This window comes from Stegodyphus dumicola, chromosome X1 (assembly GCF_044657685.1).
Source record: "Stegodyphus dumicola isolate Sdum_Otavi_A_Nest chromosome X1, ASM4465768v1".
Classification (NCBI taxonomy): Eukaryota; Metazoa; Arthropoda; class Arachnida; order Araneae; family Eresidae; genus Stegodyphus; species Stegodyphus dumicola.
Window position 1 is genome coordinate 235627494 of NC_140780.1, and position 24000 is coordinate 235651493.

General features: G+C 31.7%; 1 protein-coding gene across 1 annotated transcript in view; it reads right to left on the bottom strand.

The window, feature by feature from the left end:
• LOC118192491 (putative nuclear transport factor 2) overlaps positions 1–24000 on the bottom strand; it is a 108285-nt gene that overhangs the window by 19837 nt on the left and 64448 nt on the right. The window lies entirely within an intron of this gene.

A 24000-nucleotide genomic window follows, 5' to 3' on the forward strand; every position in this document is an offset into this window, starting at 1 on the left:
TTATAACATCAATCAACATTTTTTATGAGAGGCATTAACTTAAACATTGTTTCATACAAACCAGTACCAATAGTTAAGTATCGCTGATTTATCGCGCCAAGCGCAACGAATGGCGCGTGAAATAACCTTGCTTGCAAAACGGAAGCGTTGAGGCGAAGCAAAGAAAGATATATAGATATTCATACACATCCGAGCGGACTGCGTATCCGTTAGGAGAAAGCCTTTAAACCCAAGGTCAAACCCTTTTCCGGGACAATGCCTCGAAATAAGCTTTTCTCGGAAACCTCATTTCCGTAGATTACCATCTTCACTTAGTAAACAAACCTTCAAGCCAAACAGGAATCAATTATCGTTCAGATAGGGGAAAAAGGCATTTGTTTTCAAACTGCGTGTTGTATCGCTCAAATTATATTCTTTTTAAACTTGTTTGTTAGTTATGGAAGATAACAAAAAGGTCGTGGAAAGCATAGAAAAACAAAAACTTTTACAATAAGAATCTTTATGGCTGATATTTCTATTCTTACAGCCAGCCGACACTTTACTCAGCAAAATGAAGATTAAATAAAGCAATATTATATTATTATTATAAGGGCACAGCCCCGATCCTCCTAGACGGCCGTATGATGAAAAAAATGGGACTGGCCAGAAAAAAACACAAATATAAGGGAGGGGAAACATATAAAGTCCAAAATTTGAGTGTCATTGCCGAATTCCAACTCTGTTCGCATTTTCAATAAATAAAGCATATACATACATGAGCATTCAAACATGTTTGAGTTAGTGGCTATCCCGTATAACACTCGATAATATACCCAAAACACATTAATTTTACCGACTTAAAATCAGAAGGATTACATATTGAGAAAGTACCATATAATACCTTAAAGAAACATCAAAGTGACAATCAGCTGTGCACTGTATGTTTTAGATGATCAAATGTGTTATGAATGTATAGCTATTATTCAAAAGTCATGCTTATACTATGTAAATCATACATAGGATATGATTACGTATTATCCCAAAAATAAAAAGTCTCTTTCATGTCTATGCTCATCAAGTATTTTTCAAATGTGTATTCCATAGCCAAGAAAATGTGCAAAGAACTGATGAGTACAGTTGCTGTTAATTCCGTGATCATTATACGAATTAGAAGTGACTTCAAATAAACTTCTTGGCAATGTTAATTTTTATATTCATATACACATACAAATACATATCTAATAAGTAATATATTTACATATACATAGAGTGTGAGAGAGAGAGATACGATGGTTTAGAATTTGTTGATGGATGTTTATCAGTATAAATGCAATGAATAAGATTTATATTAATGAATATATATACAAATGCTTTTCATCATGCATAATAATAAATCTATTCAAATGTTTCAATATGTAGCATTTACAAGAAAAGTACAGTTTCTAATGTATTTATAATATAGAAAATATTTCATTAGTAACATAAAAACAATAGCATACAAATTTTAAAAAATTTTCCACCTCAAATTTAGTAAAACCAATTCTATTAATATATAACAATGTTAATTTTCCTACGCTATGGGTCAATATGAAATACAGTACAAAGTCCGAAATCCGGAATGATTTAAAATCCGGACTTCAAAACCACCAACAACGTTTTTCTCGTAGGCTTTATGCACGCGCATTTCATTCCCTCCTCCGCGCATAATAAAACATCTGGAGAGTCCCGATTCCCAATTTCACTTAGATCCTAACTAAAATACCTTGTTATTGAAGAAACAATCATTTTACCATAAATATGTGCGATCAGTAACTTGGCTCAGTTGCTGCGTGCCTGGCACACACCTCAAACCAAAACATTCCACATAGATACATCGTTGATCTGACGTCAACCTGGCGAATCATTATTTATTATATTTTTTCCCTTTCATAACCGCATGTTTATCAACACATGACAACTTGAGTAATGACTCATGTAGTGATGCCTAAACAACTTTTTTATGTTAGTAATTGAATAATAAAGGAGTATGGTAACTTTTTATGTTGACCTTACGCTTGGCGATGATTACAGATTTAAGTTAAATGCACTAAAAAAATGTTGATGAGGAAAAATTTCCTTCCATATGCTAAAAATAAATTTTGTTGATGATACTCATAGACCCAAAGATTACATTTAGGGCTACTTGATTTAAGAATAACTGATTTGTTATTCCCATAAACCCAGAACCAGCGCCAGGGCTGGTATGACCGCATTGGGTCGCAAAATTTAGGACCCACAGAGACTGTATCAGGCGGTAAGATATCTAGCGCCGGCGCTCAATAAGGCTTAAGTATATGTGGGAATTTATTTATTCAGAACTCTGATATTTATTCAGAACTCTGATATTATTCTAAATCTGATAATTTATTTATTCAGAACTTAATCATGTGCAAGAACTAGGCATAAGTATAATAAATAACTAAACTAATACAATTCAGGCTTAATTGTGTTAGTGCGCGATAGAAGCAAGATAAAATTTAACGGGTAAACTTGTTGTTAGGTGCCAAGCTCATGATGCATAACCAAATATGTATAGTGAACGATAGCTAAATTTGATGATGATAGCCGCGAATTTTAATGTTTCCGGATATTGCAAAACAAAGGTGAAATTTTCTAATTAACGGATTTTGTAAAGAAATGTGAAGAAGCAGTAATAAATGAATATGATATAAAAGAAGTTTCTCATTGTGATGACAATACTTCTCAGTCATCAATCAATTAATGAATGGCGTAATCTGTAGTATGGTTCTAGATCCAGAAAGTACCGCTACCGATAGTGACAGAGAAGTTACTGAAAATGAAAAAAAATCGATTGACAAGTTAGTCGGAATTCTCGGCACAGCAGTTACAGGACTTTAACAATGTAATTAAACAAGAGATTATGTCTGTCTACAGAATTGAAGAGAAAGTATTAGCACAAAAAAAGAAGCAATTTAAACAACTTACATTGAAAGAAATGTTTAATAAGGTGAACAAATAAATATTAAGTTTTTTTTTTGTAAATTTTGATACCCTTTAGATCATAAATACTTCATTATTTCATAAACCACAATTTCATATTTTTAATTTTACATGCCATCTTACTTGATTTAAACTGGTGATCTAATATCCGGAATCGTCGATATCACGACGAGTAGGAAATTCGGACTTTGTACTGTATAACAAATTTAGCAAACTTTGGGCGACGAAAAATTGGTAAACAAGTCGTCAAAGTAATGATAAAGTCAAAGTACAATGATGTCTTAAAAAACAGTAGTCTAATCTGAAATTTACGCGATTATAAATTTAATCTGTGTATAAACATTTTAAAAATGACTTAGACGGTTATACACTGCTCGACATTGGAAATGCAACACCAAGGAGTGGTCAGAAATTTATGCAAATTTTAGAGTAGACGCACGTCACTGAGTTATGCGAATGATGTGAAATGCGCAGCTCTCCGACGCACGTGAAGTAAGATATAAGGGAAGGAACGTGCATAATGGGCAATATTTGCGTCGTTATTTCTGCCAGACGATTTATCGAAGAAAGTTGGTTGTAATAGGAGAGAATGCCAGGCCGCCGTCAACGAAGGCGCTTCCAGCAGATAGACGATTTTACGAGGGGTATCGTGATCGGACTGAGAAGGGCGGATTGGTCCTTACGTCAAATCGCAGCGGATACCCACATGGATGCGAGCACGGTGCATCGGCTATGGCGAACATGGTTGGAACAAGGAAATGTGGGAAAAAGGAGGGGTGCAGGTGCAGCCAGAGTGACGTCAGCACGCGTGGATCGACGCATCCGCCGACAAGCTGTGGCGGTAACGGAAAATGGTTCTGGTTGGTTGAACGTGGCCTGCACTCACGGCGTCCGTTAAGAAGACTGCCATTGACCCCACAACATACACGCCAACGTTTAGAATGGTGCCGGACTGGAGCGATGTGGATGACAGAATGGCGAAACGTCGTGTTCTCAGATGAGTCACGCTTCTGTTTATCCAGTGACAGTCGCCGCATACGTGTGTGGCGTCGTCGACGTGAAGACAGATCTAATCCGGCAGTAACTGTGGAACGCCGCGCCGCGCGACAACGTGGCACAATGGTTTGAGGCGCCATTGCCTACGATTCCAGGTCACCTCTAGTTCGTATTCAGGGCACTATGACGGCCCAACGATACTTGGACAATGTACTGCGGCCGGTGGCAATCCCCTACTTTCAGGGGCTGCCTAATGCAATTTTCAGCAGGATAACGTCCGACCACACAGTGCTCGCATCTGCCAACGTGCTCTGCAAGGTATACAAATGCTTCCCTGGCCACCGTACTCTCCTGACTTGTCATCAATCGAACATGTGTGGGATGTGATTGGACGCCGTTTGCAGACTCTGCCCCTGCCTCGTTCAGAAGACGAACTATGGCAAATGGTTGAAAGGGAATGGAGAGCCATCCTTCAGGACACCATCCGCACTCTTATTGACTCTATGCCTAGACGTGTTTCTTCGTGCATCGCTGCCCGCGGTGGTCCTACATCCTACTGAGCCGAAGCCGTTCTCGCTCTGTATTCTGACTAATCATTTTGAAATAAAGATCACTTATTGCTGCTTGCTGTCTGTGTCTTTTTTCCAAATTTCATCACTTTCTGACCACTCCTTCTTGGTGTTGCATTTTCAATGTCGAGCAGTGTATATTGAAAACACAGCACACAACTGTAGCTTTTTTTCGTATTTCTTCGATAAAATTGGCTTCAATTTCTATCATTCATGACGTCAAACTACAGCCACCGCCATATTGGAAATTTATCCTTCAGAAGCAGTTGTCTAATTGTTGTTGTCTAACTTTTGTCTAATTGGTTGATCACTACGCAGGACACAGCTACAAACGAAACATTTTCGGCAAAGTTTCAAAATGTTCTGCACTGCCGGGACATCACCTCCACTCATGCTTGTAGAAAATCAAGCCTCAGGTTTATTCCAATGCTGCCAGAATTTCATTTCTCGGAAATGTCCCGCTTGGACACGCGAGTACAGATTAATTGTGATTACAGATTAATTATTATTAATTACAGATTAATTATTAAAATTGTGATTACAGACTACAGATTAATTGTTTTTAAATTTTACACACAACAACACAGTATTTGTTTAATGTACATTTCTGCTCCTTGTAAATATGCAAAGTGTAGCAGAAGAGTAGTGCCCTCTTGCGGTCAGGAAGAATTTCACGGAGGCCACCGAAAACACAAAAGAATATTTTCACACTGGCAGGCCTTGAGTATAAAACCCTTATCACATCTAGGGATGCGCGTGAGTAGCATGATAATGGGCGTTCTGCGGCAGGTGGATCAGTGGATCAGGGGGCGTGGTCAATGACATCACAGAGGGCGGGGCCAAAGGCAACGTCATCACACTAGGAGGCGTGGTTTCGAGTAGAGTTGAGTTGTTCGTAGATTGCTGATTGAGTTGTAGACCGCCTGCTTTTCATTTAAAGTTAGTTTTTTTAATTTGGCAACGGAGTCATGGCGTCCTCTAGGGATGAAAAATGAAAATAATCTATTTAGGAATTACTCATGGCGTCCTCCATGGACGAAAAAAGAAAATAATTTATTTTAGAAATTTCTATTTTAAAAAAAAAATACTCTATTATTCAAAATATAGAATTCAACTCTGAAACAAAATATCTCACCAGCTGAGTAGTTTGAAGATTTTAACCACTAAGCTGACGGGATACATTCAGATTTAGGTAAAAAAGCCTATATAAGAAAATGGAATTTGAATCGACTCATCAATTTATTCTGATACTTTTATCCTTTCTAGTTTTTCATGAAACTTTAACTTATTTCTCAGGTTTTCTGTTTCATAATAACATATTCATTTACTGTCATATTTTTTTAATACTTAACGTTTCTAATTTATTTGTAATATTTTATTTAATTTCCACATACTATTTTTTTCATACCTTTCATAAATTTCAGAATACCTGATTTTTAACTTATACGTTATATTTCACAAACGTTCCCGCACGTGCTGTTTATTTGTTACATTACTTAATTTTAGATGCAATTTCACACTTTTTTTAACGTTATAATGTTCAATATATTCTGAATTTTAACTTCATTTACTTTTTTTAAACCATTCTAGTATTCTATACACACTTTAACTTAGTGGTATGAAATTGTATTTAAAAAGAAACGTTTATTTTTCATGATCTTAGTTCTTTTACTAAATTTTCTACATAATTTCTAATTTCTTTCACGTGTTTAACAATATCTTCCTTACATTACCGAATATTTTTTTAAAAAAAACTTAAGTCTGTAACTGTTAATTGCTTTTCTTACGTTCATGATTTCCCTTCTGTGTTTATATTTCTTAATTCTAGCTTAACTTATTTATTATAATGTTTTTATTTCTGTCTCATCACTCGTAATTCCAACATTTTATCCCTTTTTATTCATTTTAACGATATGGATTGTTTTCATTTACTCCATAATCAAATATTTCCTTACAATTTTTATAATACTTGTTTTATTCCTCGATCATAATAGATCATCTACAGGTTTTACTCAGAAATTTCCATTCACAACTTTACAGTTTAATACCATTTATATCTAAATGTATTTCTTTCTCATATAGTTTTATGGTCTTCAAAGTTTCTAACATCATATTTAGTTTTAAATCCCGATTACCTTTAAGTGTGTTGATAATTTTCATTTCTAATTTTACAACCACGTTCAGTGTTTCATCCACACATACCAAAATATTTCTTACATTTTCTGATATTTAGTCTATGTCATATTTCAGTACTTCAAATGAATTTACACTGCTCACACTATTATTTTTTCATGTTTTAGAGACACTAACTATACTAATTTTACTATTTTTCCTGCACTAATTGCATCTATGTCAGCACTCATGATAAACTAGCAATTGTTTTGCATCACATGCATAAAGAAATTCTTAAAACCAACTTTTTCAATATCGTACTCAAATTACTGTTTTCCCGATAGGAATTACCAGTATTCTTTGGTTTTACTCTGTTACATCTTTTTAAATTTTAACATCTTACTTTTAATTCTAACATACATCTTTTAAATAGTTTTTTCTTTTAATGATAGCCTTACCTTATTTGTTCAAATTAATTCTTTCATTCACCTTCTTTACTACCTTTCAGTACCTTCATAATTCACTATGCAAATGCAATGTCTTTCACTGACATTCTGTTTAATAATACCACAAGTTTCCTTAATTGACAAAAAGCGAATTATTTCTCATTTCAAAATAGAACTACTATATTTTTGAACAAACATTACCTTTATCCATTCAAGCCACCCCTTAACCTGTAACTGATGTAGCGATAGGAAAGGAGATTCTTATCATATGCTCTTTCCACATTTGAGGTTTCTAGAACTTCTTTGACGAGTATATCAATACCATCAGAAAATATACTTAACACTTTTACCCAGTTTAAAGGCAACATACTGTTATAAGAATGGTTTTAGTTAAATTTATAACACAAATAAACGCATTTTGTGCTAAATAGGCATAAACATTTAGATTCAGAGTATTTCTTTTTAATCCGATGTAAGACTTGAATTTCATTCATGATACGGATTGTCTCTTGATTTTCTTTTTGTTTACCTTACACTAATAGAAAATTTTTATTTTACAAGTTCAGCTTTTAATGAAATAGAAATAAAAACTACGATACACCTGCTGATTTTAAGAAAAGGAACTTTGATATATTTCTGGAAATGTAAATGCTTTTAGAGTTTTCTTTCAATAACGTTGATTTTCATTACTTTACTAACTTCAATAATTCTCTTATTAGCTAATATGAATGAAAGAAGATTGTCAAAAATGTGACACAGTATAATTCTTACGAACATATGTACCTTTACCAGCATACAGATATTACTGATTGAAATGAAGAAAGATACAGATATTTTACTCCAATCTACATTAAATTAAAAAAAAAAAATATTGAAACTTTCATACATTCCAAAGAATAAACGAAAACTCAATAGATATTGTCATGTTTGTATATATGAGATAAAAGTTTTATGAATGGTATTTAAAGTAATGCTTAGAACTTCATAAAAGCGAACATTCACTATGTTAATACACATATCATCAGTTATTTACATTAATCAATGTAATATTAATCATTACATGTACTATATGCATATATATTTAAAGTTTAATTGTCTTACAATTGAATAATTAACTATTGAGAGAAAGAGGTTCATATCTTACACTATTTAATTCACATGGAACAAATTTTTCCATCAACCACATTGAACCAAGTTTATTAAATTCGCCAAAGCTCTTTTATTTCTGCATTTTCACACTCACGACACATTTTAAATGTAACTATTGATTACCATTTCAAACACCGATACCATAACTCAGTGTAAAACTACATCATAACTCATTTTTTCCCTACTAACTACAATTTTATATATTCAAGAAGTACATCTAAGACATGATCATTTTCTATGTTCTAGCAAATCGATTCAATTGCGAACATACTATTAAGACTTGCGATTTTAGAAGACTTGCATGTATTAACGATGTCAACGTTTCTTCGTTTTTGTAAGATTCGTATCAAACCATGTCGCATTCGAATGTGGTGTAAGAGATCACTTTTTCTTTTAAACACTTGTAAACGATGGATGCAATTTATAAGAAGAGAAGTATCATGCTGTTTCAAAACATCATCATCAGCATATTTCTGTTTCTTTTGACACCAGCAAAATTTAAAAAAAAAAAAAAAAAAGGTTCGTGAGATTTTCTTCAAATTCTGTTTTACTTGAAAAAAATGTCCGAACATTCAATACGATGTAAAGATTCATATTGTTTTAAATTCTTATGCTCACTAAATATTTTTTATCACGATTTACTCTTAAAAGTAACTTTATAAGTTTTCATATCCTTTTTACATGAAAAGAACTTGTGATTATTCACTACAAAATTCTAAGACGAGAAGCTTCGCGACTTTTCAAACTACAAATTTAAATTTCTTAGGACATACACTACATCTGATGTTTCTTTCATGAGATTTCAAATATCTCTTCAGATTACTCGTATTCAAGAAACCTTACAAATATATCACATAAGTTCAGCGAATAATCGCTTCATAAACTCTTAAATTTTCAACACGAGTGAATCACTTGAAGCATATACTGCACTGTAAACATACAATACTTAAAAAAATTGTTATAAAAAATAAAAATACATTCATTTCACCAAGAAGCTTTTCTATTTAAATACATTTATTTATTTCCAAAGAACAAGTTTCTGTATTATACATAAAATATACTTAGAATTTTCTTTCATTAGTTAATATCAAATTAACAACAATATCCATTTACTGATATTTGATATACATGTTTGCTTTAAAATTAAAACTAAAATTTCAATATATTTCTATTAAAAAAAAACATAATGAAAAAAAAAAAAAAAAATACTCATATCATCAACCAAAGACAGAAATTTAAATAGAATAGCTGTACTTATATTAGTGCATTTTTATAATCTTCATAACACTTCGATTCAAAAAACCTATTACAAAATAAATGAAACATTTTTTTCTGCCTTAAAGAATCTCTTATATTTTTAAAATTAATACATAAAAATATATCTTCACCAATATATTTAATTCTGTCCTCAACACTTATTATAATGCAATCATGTCTTGTTTGTGAAGGATGATTTACAATGCAACCTTCGCATTTATATAGCTTTTTTATCACTGAATTTAATTCAGTTTTGATAGAGTTTATGAGTTCTTTAAAAAGTTCATCATCATCACTTACCATATCCGAACAATTGTTTTGTTGATAATACAAGATAATACATTCTTTCGCGTATGATTATCATAGTTTTAGAAATTTTCGATTACTCTATCATGATAAGTGGATGATGCTTTTACGATTCTCCTTATGCATATATGTAATATCGAGGTTCAGAATAACAACATTAGGACACTATAACTCTTTCCCACTATCCTATCATGATTATTTTTACACATATGACGCCGGAAAGACTGGCTTCACAAACAAGACATGACAAGAATGTATTACGATAAGTGTTGATGAAATCATTTCGTTAATGTATGTTTTAAATAATTTTTGCTATTTAAGAATGCTACGTATTTCTATATCATTCAGAATTGTCGTTAGATTCAGAAGCGAATATGAGGAATATATGTGATACAGAGTTAAATGTGGAATTATACGAAGAATTTTATTCACGAAATGAAGCTGATATTTTGCTAGATGAACTATCAAATTATGATTTTAAAAATATTAGTTTTGAAATTAATGGGACTCAGTATGTTCCACGAAGAAAAGTACTCGGTTTTGGTGATGAAGGACTTAGTTACGAATTCTCTGGAACAAGCATTTGTGCAGAACCATGGACTCAAACTCTTCTAAATGTAAAAGATTATGTTGAAACGATAACTGGCAAAAAATATAATTTTGCTTTATTGAACTATTATCCTGACGGAGTGGCGAAAATTTCAACGCATAAAGACAATGAAACTTGTCTCGAACCTGAAAGTGATATACCTATCATCAGTTTAGGTGCAAAACGTCAAATGGTATTTACCAGGCGAAATTTCACATCTCGAAGCGTGGACTTAACTCATGGAACTCTCCTTGTAATGAAACCCCCAACGAATCAATTTTGGATGCACGGAATACCCTCTCAACCTGACGTTAAAGATCCTAGAGTTAGTATCACATTCCGAAACATAAAAATTTCGAAAATTAAAAAAACGACGCTTGGAAGATAATGAGGATGAACTTCCAGAGGATGACTGGTTTGCCCACTATATGAAGTCTGTTCCTGAAAATATCTTCATGCCGAATAATCGAGAACAGAAAAAAGAAAGTTCGAAGTTGATTGCACAGTGGACTCTTGGTTGGGGATATTTTGTGTCCATAAATCAGTTTGAAAACAGAATGAACATTCATCTACGTGATTGTGTGGAACAAAATATAATAGGTTTTTTGAATCGAAGTGTTATGAAGATTATAAAAATGCACTAATATAAGTACAGCTATTCTATTTAAATTTCTGTCTTTGGTTGATGATATGAGTATTTTTTTTTTTTTTTCATTATGTTTTTTTTTTTAATAGAAATATATTGAAATTTTAGTTTTAATTTTAAAGCAAACATGTATATCAAATATCAGTAAATGGATATTGTTGTTAATTTGATATTAACTAATGAAAGAAAATTCTAAGTATATTTTATGTATAATACAGAAACTTGTTCTTTGGAAATAAATAAATGTATTTAAATAGAAAAGCTTCTTGGTGAAATGAATGTATTTTTATTTTTTATAACAATTTTTTTAAGTATTGTATGTTTACAGTGCAGTATATGCTTCAAGTGATTCACTCGTGTTGAAAATTTAAGAGTTTATGAAGCGATTATTCGCTGAACTTATGTGATATATTTGTAAGGTTTCTTGAATACGAGTAATCTGAAGAGATATTTGAAATCTCATGAAAGAAACATCAGATGTAGTGTATGTCCTAAGAAATTTAAATTTGTAGTTTGAAAAGTCGCGAAGCTTCTCGTCTTAGAATTTTGTAGTGAATAATCACAAGTTCTTTTCATGTAAAAAGGATATGAAAACTTATAAAGTTACTTTTAAGAGTAAATCGTGATAAAAAATATTTAGTGAGCATAAGAATTTAAAACAATATGAATCTTTACATCGTATTGAATGTTCGGACATTTTTTTCAAGTAAAACAGAATTTGAAGAAAATCTCACGAACCTTTTTTTTTTTTTTTTTTTTAAATTTTGCTGGTGTCAAAAGAAACAGAAATATGCTGATGATGATGTTTTGAAACAGCATGATACTTCTCTTCTTATAAATTGCATCCATCGTTTACAAGTGTTTAAAAGAAAAAGTGATCTCTTACACCACATTCGAATGCGACATGGTTTGATACGAATCTTACAAAAACGAAGAAACGTTGACATCGTTAATACATGCAAGTCTTCTAAAATCGCAAGTCTTAATAGTATGTTCGCAATTGAATCGATTTGCTAGAACATAGAAAATGATCATGTCTTAGATGTACTTCTTGAATATATAAAATTGTAGTTAGTAGGGAAAAAATGAGTTATGATGTAGTTTTACACTGAGTTATGGTATCGGTGTTTGAAATGGTAATCAATAGTTACATTTAAAATGTGTCGTGAGTGTGAAAATGCAGAAATAAAAGAGCTTTGGCGAATTTAATAAACTTGGTTCAATGTGGTTGATGGAAAAATTTGTTCCATGTGAATTAAATAGTGTAAGATATGAACCTCTTTCTCTCAATAGTTAATTATTCAATTGTAAGACAATTAAACTTTAAATATATATGCATATAGTACATGTAATGATTAATATTACATTGATTAATGTAAATAACTGATGATATGTGTATTAACATAGTGAATGTTCGCTTTTATGAAGTTCTAAGCATTACTTTAAATACCATTCATAAAACTTTTATCTCATATATACAAACATGACAATATCTATTGAGTTTTCGTTTATTCTTTGGAATGTATGAAAGTTTCAATATTTTTTTTTTTTTAATTTAATGTAGATTGGAGTAAAATATCTGTATCTTTCTTCATTTCAATCAGTAATATCTGTATGCTGGTAAAGGTACATATGTTCGTAAGAATTATACTGTGTCACATTTTTGACAATCTTCTTTCATTCATATTAGCTAATAAGAGAATTATTGAAGTTAGTAAAGTAATGAAAATCAACGTTATTGAAAGAAAACTCTAAAAGCATTTACATTTCCAGAAATATATCAAAGTTCCTTTTCTTAAAATCAGCAGGTGTATCGTAGTTTTTATTTCTATTTCATTAAAAGCTGAACTTGTAAAATAAAAATTTTCTATTGGTGTAAGGTAAACAAAAAGAAAATCAAGAGACAATCCGTATCATGAATGAAATTCAAGTCTTACATCGGATTAAAAAGAAATACTCTGAATCTAAATGTTTATGCCTATTTAGCACAAAATGCGTTTATTTGTGTTATAAATTTAACTAAAACCATTCTTATAACAGTATGTTGCCTTTAAACTGGGTAAAAGTGTTAAGTATATTTTCTGATGGTATTGATATACTCGTCAAAGAAGTTCTAGAAACCTCAAATGTGGAAAGAGCATATGATAAGAATCTCCTTTCCTATCGCTACATCAGTTACAGGTTAAGGGGTGGCTTGAATGGATAAAGGTAATGTTTGTTCAAAAATATAGTAGTTCTATTTTGAAATGAGAAATAATTCGCTTTTTGTCAATTAAGGAAACTTGTGGTATTATTAAACAGAATGTCAGTGAAAGACATTGCATTTGCATAGTGAATTATGAAGGTACTGAAAGGTAGTAAAGAAGGTGAATGAAAGAATTAATTTGAACAAATAAGGTAAGGCTATCATTAAAAGAAAAAACTGTTTAAAAGATGTATGTTAGAATTAAAAGTAAGATGTTAAAATTTAAAAAGATGTAACAGAGTAAAACCAAAGAATACTGGTAATTCCTATCTGGAAAACAGTAATTTGAGTACGATATTGAAAAAGTTGGTTTTAAGAATTTCTTTATGCATGTGATGCAAAACAATTGCTAGTTTATCATGAGTGCTGACATAGATGCAATTAGTGCAGGAAAAATAGTAAAATTAGTATAGTTAGTGTCTCTAAAACATGAAAAAATAATAGTGTGAGCAGTGTAAATTCATTTGAAGTACTGAAATATGACATAGACTAAATATCAGAAAATGTAAGAAATATTTTGGTATGTGTGGATGAAACACTGAACGTGGTTGTAAAATTAGAAATGAAAATTATCAACACACTTAAAGGTAATCGGGATTTAAAACTAAATATGATGTTAGAAACTTTGAAGACCATAAAACTATATGAGAAAGAAATACATTTAGATATAAATGGTATTAAACTGTAAAGTTGTGAATGGAAATTTCTGAGTAAAACCTGTAGATGATCTATTATGATCGAGGAATAAAACAAGTATTATAAAAATTGTAAGGAAATATTTGATTATGGAGTAAATGAAAACAATCCATATCGTTAAAATGAATAAAAAGGGATAAAATGTTGGAATTACGAGTGATGAGACAGAAATAAAAACATTATAATAAATAAGTTAAGCTAGAATTAAGAAATATAAACACAGAAGGGAAATCATGAACGTAAGAAAAGCAATTAACAGTTACAGACTTAAGTTTTTTTTAAAAAAATATTTGGTAATGTAAGGAAGATATTGTTAAACACGTGAAAGAAATTAGAAATTATGTAGAAAATTTAGTAAAAGAACTAAGATCATGAAAAATAAATGTTTCTTTTTAAATACAATTTCATACCACTAAGTTAAAGTGTGTATAGAATACTAGAATGGTTTAAAAAAAGTAAATGAAGTTAAAATTCAGAATATATTGAACATTATAACGTTAAAAAAAGTGTGAAATTGCATCTAAAATTAAGTAATGTAACAAATAAACAGCACGTGCGGGAACGTTTGTGAAATATAACGTATAAGTTAAAAATCAGGTATTCTGAAATTTATGAAAGGTATGAAAAAAATAGTATGTGGAAATTAAATAAAATATTACAAATAAATTAGAAACGTTAAGTATTAAAAAAATATGACAGTAAATGAATATGTTATTATGAAACAGAAAACCTGAAAAATAAGTTAAAATTCCATGAAAAACTAGAAAGGATAAAAGTATCAGAATAAATTGATGAGTCGATTCAAATTCCATTTTCTTATATAGGCTTTTTTACCTAAATCTGAATGTATCCCGTCAGCTTAGTGGTTAAAATCTTCAAACTACTCAGCTGGTGAGATATTTTGTTTCAGAGTTGAATTCTATATTTTGAATAATAGAGTATTTTTTTTTTTTAAATAGAAATTTCTAAAATAAATTATTTTCTTTTTTCGTCCATGGAGGACGCCATGAGCAATTCCTAAATAGATTATTTTCATTTTTCATCCCTAGAGGACGCGATGACTCCGTTGCCAAATTAAAAAAAACTAACTTTAAATGAAAAGCAGGAGGTCTTCAACTCAATCAGCAATCTACGAACAACTCAACTCTACTCGAAACCACGCCTCCTAGTGTGATGACGTTGCCTTTGGCCCCGCTCTCTGTGATGTCATTGACCACGCCCCCTGATCCACTGATCCACCTGCCGCAGAACGCCCATTATCATGCTACTCACGCGCATCCCTAGATGTGATAAGGGTTTTATACTCAAGGCCTGCCAGTGTGAAAATATTCTTTTGTGTTTTCGGTGGCCTCCGTGAAATTCTTCCTGACCGCAAGAGGGCACTACTCTTCTGCTACACTTTGCATATTTACAAGGAGCAGAAATGTACATTAAACAAATACTGTGTTGTTGTGTGTAAAATTTAAAAACAATTAATCTGTAGTAGTCAGTTTAATAAAAGTATTTTTATTTAGAAGTAGTTTTAATAAAAGTATTTTTATTTAGAAAGAAAGCACAGAATTTCAAGTTATCCCACTTTGTTTTTCATATATTAGCGGCAGCTTGATCCTGATTTTAATTCCTGCTTGTATCTAGATATGCAATATACTGAATTGTACTCATTACAGCTATTTATTCTAATTTAAAGTTAACTGACAGCACGTTTTATTTTTCAATTATAGTCCGAAGCCAGCAGATAGATTCAGAATATACAGTACAAAGTCCGATATTCGGACTGGTCGGGACTTCGGCGATTCCGAATTTTTCCGTATATTAGATCATCAGTTTAAATCTTGTAAGATAGCATGCAGAAATTATAAAATTAAAAATATTGAAATAATGATTTATGAAATAATGAAGGATCATGATCTAAAGGCTATCAAAATTTAAAAAAAAAAAAAAAAAAAAAAAACTTAATATTTATCTGTTTATTAAAAATGTCTTTGAATGTAAATTGTTTAAGTTGCTTCATTTTTTGTGCTTATACTTTCTCTTCAATTCTCTAGATAGACATAATTTCTTGTTCAATTACAATTTTCCACTGTTCAAGTCTTGTAGTTGCTGCGTGGAGAATTCCGACTAATTTGCCAATCGAAATTTTTTCGTTTTCAATAACCTCTCGTCACTTTCTTCACTATCGGTAACGGTATTTTCTGGATCTAGAAGCATACTAAGGATTTCGCCGTCCGTTAATTGATTGATGATTGGAACATTGCCATCGCAATGAAAAACTTCTATTACATCATCTTCACTTATTACCGCTTCTCCCCATTTCTTTACAAAATCCATTAATTGGAAAAGCAGATACGCAGCTACGGAGCCAAATTATTGATCACACAAATTTATGCTAAAATGATTGTTTTTTCAATAAGGATGTATTTTATTCAGTACCGAAGTGAAATTAAGAAACGGGGCTCCACATGCTTTCTTACGGGGGGGGGGGAAATCAAATGCGCATACGTGAAGCATTAAAAAAATTTGTTGCTGGCTTGAAGGTCCAGATTTTAGATCATTCCGCATATTAGATGTCCGTATCTCGGACTTTGTACTGCACTATTTCAGCGCAAAATCAGCTACCCTGTGAAAAAAAAAATTAGCTCCTATTAAATTTGTAATAAACATATTAATAAATTATGATCTAAAATTTGTATATCTGCTTTTAATACACAAGAGAAAAACTATTACTAAAAGGGATTTAATTTTAGGTACCGAAGACTTTTTCCCCTTTTTTAATTATTATCTAATAACTGCTTTATGAAATCTTAAACAATAAAAGTTTAAATAATGCAGAGTTAGAGCTCTGAGCAGTAAATGCAAAACTACAGATATTCAAAATAAGGCTAAATTTTTAGTCAAAAAAGCAACTTTATTTTTTCACAGAATTTGAATAAAAATCAAAACTAAAGTTGCTTTTTTGCCTAATTTTAATACTACACATGTGAGTTTCTCTTTTAATCACAATTGTATTTTACATTTGATTGGTGTTAAAATTTAGAAAAATTAGAAACTAAATTAATTATATTGCAGCAATTTACATTTTCAATGTTACAGAATCTTGAATTATTCCAATGAAAGTAATGAAACTGTTGATAAAGCTATTCATTAAATCAAACATTATGCTTTTCTCAGTTTGTTACAGAGAAAAGTAACAGAAACAGATATCATAAAATATATTTCAAAAACACAACAAAGCAACATAATAGATTTCACAATATACACTTCAGAAGAAATTTAGTTCTGTATATTAAGTGTAAAATTTAAAATCTTGGCTAAATATAAATAATATAACCATCACACATGCCCACAATATAAGTAGAATGAGGTATATACACAATTTGAGATGGATATGCATATACAGTTAGACAAAAAAGCAAGCTTATTTAAGTGTACCCCTTAAATATACAGCAGGTAGACATTTTTACCCACATACAAGATTAATCAGAATGAATGTGTTAATTCTATAGCTGGTAGTGTGACATACTGACATAGTTCAGTATCAAGAATTACAGAATTTCATCAAGTAATATTCTCAGTATTAAAGATACATACACATGAGTGCCATCAAAAACCTTGATTCATTAATTACATGCAGCTACTTGACATAAAGCCATATATACCATTAACATTTCAAATAAATTAGAATGAGTTGCAGACATTCTAATCTATTTAAAGTTTTGAAAATAACAGTGTTAGATACACAAGCAGTTTAGCATCAATGTTACTACAATAATTTCATTTAACTAAAATAAGTACATTAATACACTGATTTTCATTTAAATAAGTACATTAATACAATTAATTAATTTCATTTAAAGAAAGTAATGTAAGTATTGCTCATTATGTGCAGACATGTGTTTTAAATCTTTGACAGGTTAAGTACAACCCCAAAACACAGAGCAATTAGTTCAAACCTTTATGCACATCACACGTACATGGCATAGAGCACAATAAATCATGCATCAAATTTTGAGACTGTTAGTGCTGAATACCAAGTATTTCAATACTACCGACAGGATATAATAAAGCTTATGCAATTAATTCGATTTGGTGACAGTAATTAAGTATTGTTCATTATGTATACAGACATGTGTTTTAAAATTTTTACAGGTTAAAGGCAACCTCCAAAACATGGAGCAGTGAGTTCAAATTTATATGTACATTCCACATACATGACATTAATTACAATCATACATGAAATTTTGAGACTGTTAAGGCTTAATATCAAATATTTGAAGATAATCTACAGCATATAATAAAACATAAAACCATATTCCATAAAACAAAGATGTATTACCTCTATTAATTACATACAGATATGGATATTTCCTGAATATGTATTACATTAAGTACAACCACAAAACATTCAACTAGCTAAACTACAGGTATATCAACAAAGCTAAACACAAATTCATATACAACATACCAATACATGACACTAATTAAAATGAGCTATACGCTATGAAACTTTGAAGCTGGTACAGACAGTATTCAAATGTTCCTGGATCAAAAATAACATACAGAAGAGCTAAAAAGTAATAAATTTCATTAAAAAAAGTAATGCAATTAACATTCCTTATAAAATATATGCATGGATGCATTCTTAAACTTTAATTGCATTAAATTCCTTCTCAAAGTGTTAACAATTGGAGAGAAATCAAGTAGTAGGTTATAATCATCAGTAGGTTAAAATATCATTTATATCAAAAATAGAGTTTATCTCCAATATGATAGAAATGCACACTTTAATGATATGAAGATGGAAAATGTACCTAATTTAAGAAATATAATAAATATGTAATATAATCAATGCTTATAAACTACAGGCATACACACTATCTGAGGTTTCAACGCACTGAATGCACACTTAACGTGCAGCATCTGAACACAAACTAAATACACATCAGAGAAGTTCACAGTGCAAATCAGAATAAAAATTTACACAAATGTTTTTGTTCTTTGACTATATTTAGTTTCAATTCCCATGAGCTGAGTATACAGTGATTTAGAAGGTATTACTGACAGATTCATTTACTCCATGAGGACTGTGAGGGTCAAATCACTAAAAATAGGGAATGGTAATTTGCATGAAACACAATGAATTAAAAAAAAAAAAAAGAAAGAAAGAAAGAAAGAAAAAGAAAGAAAGAGGTCTAAATATAAATTGGCTAGTATAAGGATCGAACAAATCTGGAGCTGACAGATTTTTGATAGCACATTACAACTGTAAGATGAGAAGTATTGAGCTGAACACACATACCTACACATACTATTAAGCTTGTTCATATAGAAAAGTTGAGGGAAAAACATTTCAGAAGAATTTTGCTTTAAAATTTTACGTGATGCTGTTTTTCGATTAAGAAATTTTGTATTATGTATAGCATTTCCATCAATTATATGTTGTGAATAATTATTTAAAAACCGTAAAAATTTTGTTAAAAAGAAGAAAAATTTGCAGTATGGCATGCCACAATATACCATCTTGTATTATTAGTAGCAAACAATGGTACTTTTGTTATTATTGAGCGACATTACAAACATTTAATTGTACAGGCAAACTATCAGAGAGAATACTTAGAATATATTCTAACCTCCTTGCAAACTATAGCATTGCTAGCGCCATCTAGTGATTTCCCAAAACCCACTGAAAACTGAGAACCATAATTCTGTTAAGTCTGGCAAGCCATGAGTTAAGTTGGCCTTGCTTAAGCTAAACATCGTATTACATTTTATGATATCTGTTTCATCATGGAATTCTTGGCGAAGACAGACATCTGTACCCTGTAACTGCTTATTTTCTATGCAACAACCAGAATTTCCCTATTTAGACTTTTCAATGAACTGTAAATATTATTTACTAGAACTTTGTGAACTCTGATATTTGACTTTGACTCAAAATCAAGCAGCATTCCTCCAGCCTGGATTTGGGCAACACCCCCTAACAGAAGAAAGCAAGGACACTGGATTATGATGTCACGAGTAGTCGTCTGAGTTGAAACTGCAAGAAGGCAACGAAACAAAATACGCTTCAAGCTACTGCCATACGTAATACTGCTTTCACTATTTGATATAGATACTTGGGTTGGATTTTATCGAAAGAATCAATATTTTTGTTGTTAATAAAGAGTAGGATTAATATTTCTCAGATTTTAATATATTAAAAAAATAAGCAAATAAGATTTTTCTAAATTCATTGGCCAAAAATAAAGGTTAAACATTCCTACTTTGTAGGTAATATTCAAAAATAAAATAAATACTAATGGGCATTGTTAACTAGAAATGTTTACTCTAAACACTATTTTAAATTATAAATATTTCTTTACAGGGAAGCAATGCGAACTGCAAAACAACTTGTTCCTATATATCTACTAACAAACATATTGTGCATGAAGACAGTTATTATTGGAATATAGCTGAATTTCTATCAAAATATCTACTTTCCTGCTTATTAAACAGTAATTAAATAAAAAAAAAAGGATATTGTAAGAGCTCTGTAAAGGTTAAGTATTTACTTAAGATTGTTCGTTTTATTTCACGATTTATATGGTATCAAGTAACACTTCCAAAATTTATGGGAAAAAAGGTTACCTCTTTTCATAATTTTATATAGTTTCAGTATAATTTTTATAATAAATACATTTTTGTAAGAAAAAGATGTCTTCTTGTAACATATTACATTATAAAATACATAATTGTTTTTATATAGACAGAAGAAAAATCTTATTTTAAAAGTTTAACATTATAAAATTTCATGTAAATTCAATAATTTTCTGTCTTTTAGTTTCTAGACCTTAACTAATGAATTACACACCCTGGAAGGTTTAACAGCAGCAGTTAATACATTAAAATCAGCAATACTAACTCAAAAAGGAATTTCTTACTTTTTCTCTCAAAATTTAATATTTAAAGTTGCCATTCTTAATGTTGCCTTATATTTTTCTAAAATCCATGCAAAAAAGGATATTTCAGATTATTTGCATACAAACTACTACTATCATTTCATTTTTCTTCAAATCAGTAATTATTCTCTAAAAGTAAATAGTATAAAAATGTACTAAATTTTATTTATAATATGCTATGTATCTCGCAAGTTTCAAATAAACTAATATATTAAGGGTTTGTTTAGCAAATAATTCATCAGTGCAATTTAAAGTTATTACTTAAATCTATCAAACCGTTAGTTGCATATATGCTTAATTGTATTACGTGAGTTGCATATCTGAACTTGAAAATAAAGCTTCACATGTGAAAAATAATAATTTTATGATTTACAGTGTAAGGATTATGTTAATTTTATTAACAGTTAAATTTTAAGTTAAAGTTCCTTTCCTGTCAAATTCTTAACTTCAACTTACTACTTCCGGCCAGAACGTAGTTTTGGAATTTGCTGTATATTTAATGAGGAGAAGCGGTATTTAAACCACGAAGTTACTTACTGTGTGGGAGAGAATCAGAGTTTCTGAATTATGCGCGTCTGCCTTTTTGGCCGCTCTCTCTCTCAAAGTTGTTTTTACGCTCGGCCGTACTCAGGCCCTTGCTTAGCTTCGTAGTAAAATAAGTTAAGGGGCCAACTCTAATTGAACCTTGATAGCTTTGGCTATAATTATTTAGTTAGTCTTAGTTTTAGTTTAATTCTTAGTCTTTTAAGTTCAAGTCCAAAGTGCGGGCTTTACTTGTACACTCCCAGGCGGAGTTTTGTTAAATCTTATCGGAATAATAAAGGGTTAGTTACCCTTCTCTCTTGTTGTTTCTTGTCATCGAACTCTAGCGATTATTCGCTTATCAGTTCTTAGATGCCTCACTTCCAACATTAACTTAGAATTCCAAAGTCAGGTACTCTACATTTGGCGCCCGAAAAGAATTCTAAACGGACCATGTCGTTAGAATCCGGGAAGTTTACGTTGACCCCTCCGACCTTTCAGGTCCCTACAACATCCACGAATCCAGTAGAAGGGTTTGTTCAGTTTTTGATTAGATGGTACGTGTTAGCTAAAAGGTTGAGAACCGCTGCCTTAGGCATATAGGCCTCGAATGCTTTGCCGTAATTAAATAAATAAATTAAAAAAAAAAAAACCCTCTTAATAAGCTGCGTCAGTTAATACGGTGTGTTTGCAAACATTAAAATTTGTTACAATATACGCATGCTTTCCAAAATTTTGGAGCCGTTGCATGCATCTATGAAACCAACAGCAACTTTTGATGGCAAGGGCTCAGTCCTGACATTTTTGGAGCAACTGGACCTACATTTCACCTTACACCCTGTGAATCAGCTACAAAAAGTGATCATCGCTACTACAGCCTTAAAAGGTCAGGACCTTAGCTGGCAGAAGAGTATAGAAAAGTTCTTGTTGGGGGACCCAGGATCTGAATCATATAACTGGGAAAATTTCAAGTCGGCATTAATAAAAGCATTTCCAGTCGTTAAAGATCGTGCGAAGCTTGAATCAGAATTGTATAGTAAATACCACGGCGGTTTCGAGGATTTGACGGAGTTCATTTTAAGAAAAGTTCATATTTTTTATCTATTGTACAGGAAAAAGCCCGATAAAGAAATTATTGAAATAATTCTACCGCGTCTTCTACCGTCAGCGCAGGATTTCCTCGAAGTGCGTAATCCGCAAACATTAGAAGTTCTATTTCAGCTGGCAGTAAAATTCCAAAGTAAAAGAAACTCGGAGAAAGCGCTTGCAAGTCAGTTTGGCCAGTATTCAAGATTTACTCCCCAACAGAAACCACAAGTTCAGTACAAGGCGTATCGGCAGACGGGAAAAGGTGAAAAGTTCAAGAATATGAGCACAGAAAATTCTAAGGGCGGTGGATATAAAAATCAGCGAAAAGAGGCGGCAAGTAACCAGAATTTAAACGCAAACCGGTGATCGAGAAGGGGAAACGGTCACCGAGTGGGAAAGAAGACCCCTCAGAAATTTGTTTAAATACAGTAGTAGTACAAAATCTTGCTATGCCGGAGGTACAGATTTGGGTAAATAATGTACCAACCACTGCACTCCTGGACACACGGGCACAATGTTCATTCCTATCGGAGAATTTTTTCAAAAAACATTTTCGTCGTTACAGACTGTTTAAAGCCACGGGACAGAAAGTAATTGCCGCCCAAGGCAAACAGTGCGTATATTTTGGGAAAAACCACCTGCATGTTCAGATTATAAACGAGATCCTAAAAATTAATTTTTTAGTCGTGAAAAATTTACTCACGTCAGTGATATTGGGGGTCGATTTTTTACGCGCATCCAGCGCAAATCTTAATTTTCAGAATTCTACGTTTCAGGTGCACATGGACCCGGTAGAAGAAGATGAAGTTTCCATGCCGGAATTGCATCTACGACATTTGAACCTGGAAGAGAAAAAGAAGATTGAAGGATTGGTAAGGAAATTTAATTCTTTGTTTAACGACAAACCTGGTTTTTGTCAGGTAGTTAATCATTCCATAGACACTAGGAATGCCCTTCCAGTCCGGTCGAAGACATACAGATATGATAAAACTAAAGAGAAAATTATAGAGAAGCATATTGAAAAAATACTACAAAACAAAATAATCGTGCCTAGCACGAGTTCGTACGCAAGTCCGGTGGTCCTTTGTAGAAAAAAGAACGGACTACCGCCTGAACACCCGGACGCGTATAGGTTTGCAGTTGATTATCGTAAGTTGAACAGTATAACAAAATATCCCACATATCCCCTACCAATAATTGACGAAATAATTAGAAACATTCGCTCGACTAAATTCATGACAACCCTAGACCTCACGTCGGGTTACTTTCAAATCGCCGTTAAGTCGGAGGATGTCCAGAAGACCGCGTTCATAACAAAGTCAGGCGTCTATGCCTTTTTAAGAATGCCCTTTGGTTTGAGCGGAGCGCCAGCTACGTTCCAAAAAGCTATGGACATAGTCTTGAAGCCAGTTTTAGGTAAAAGTACAATTATTTATCTTGACGATATCATAGTTACCAGCGAAA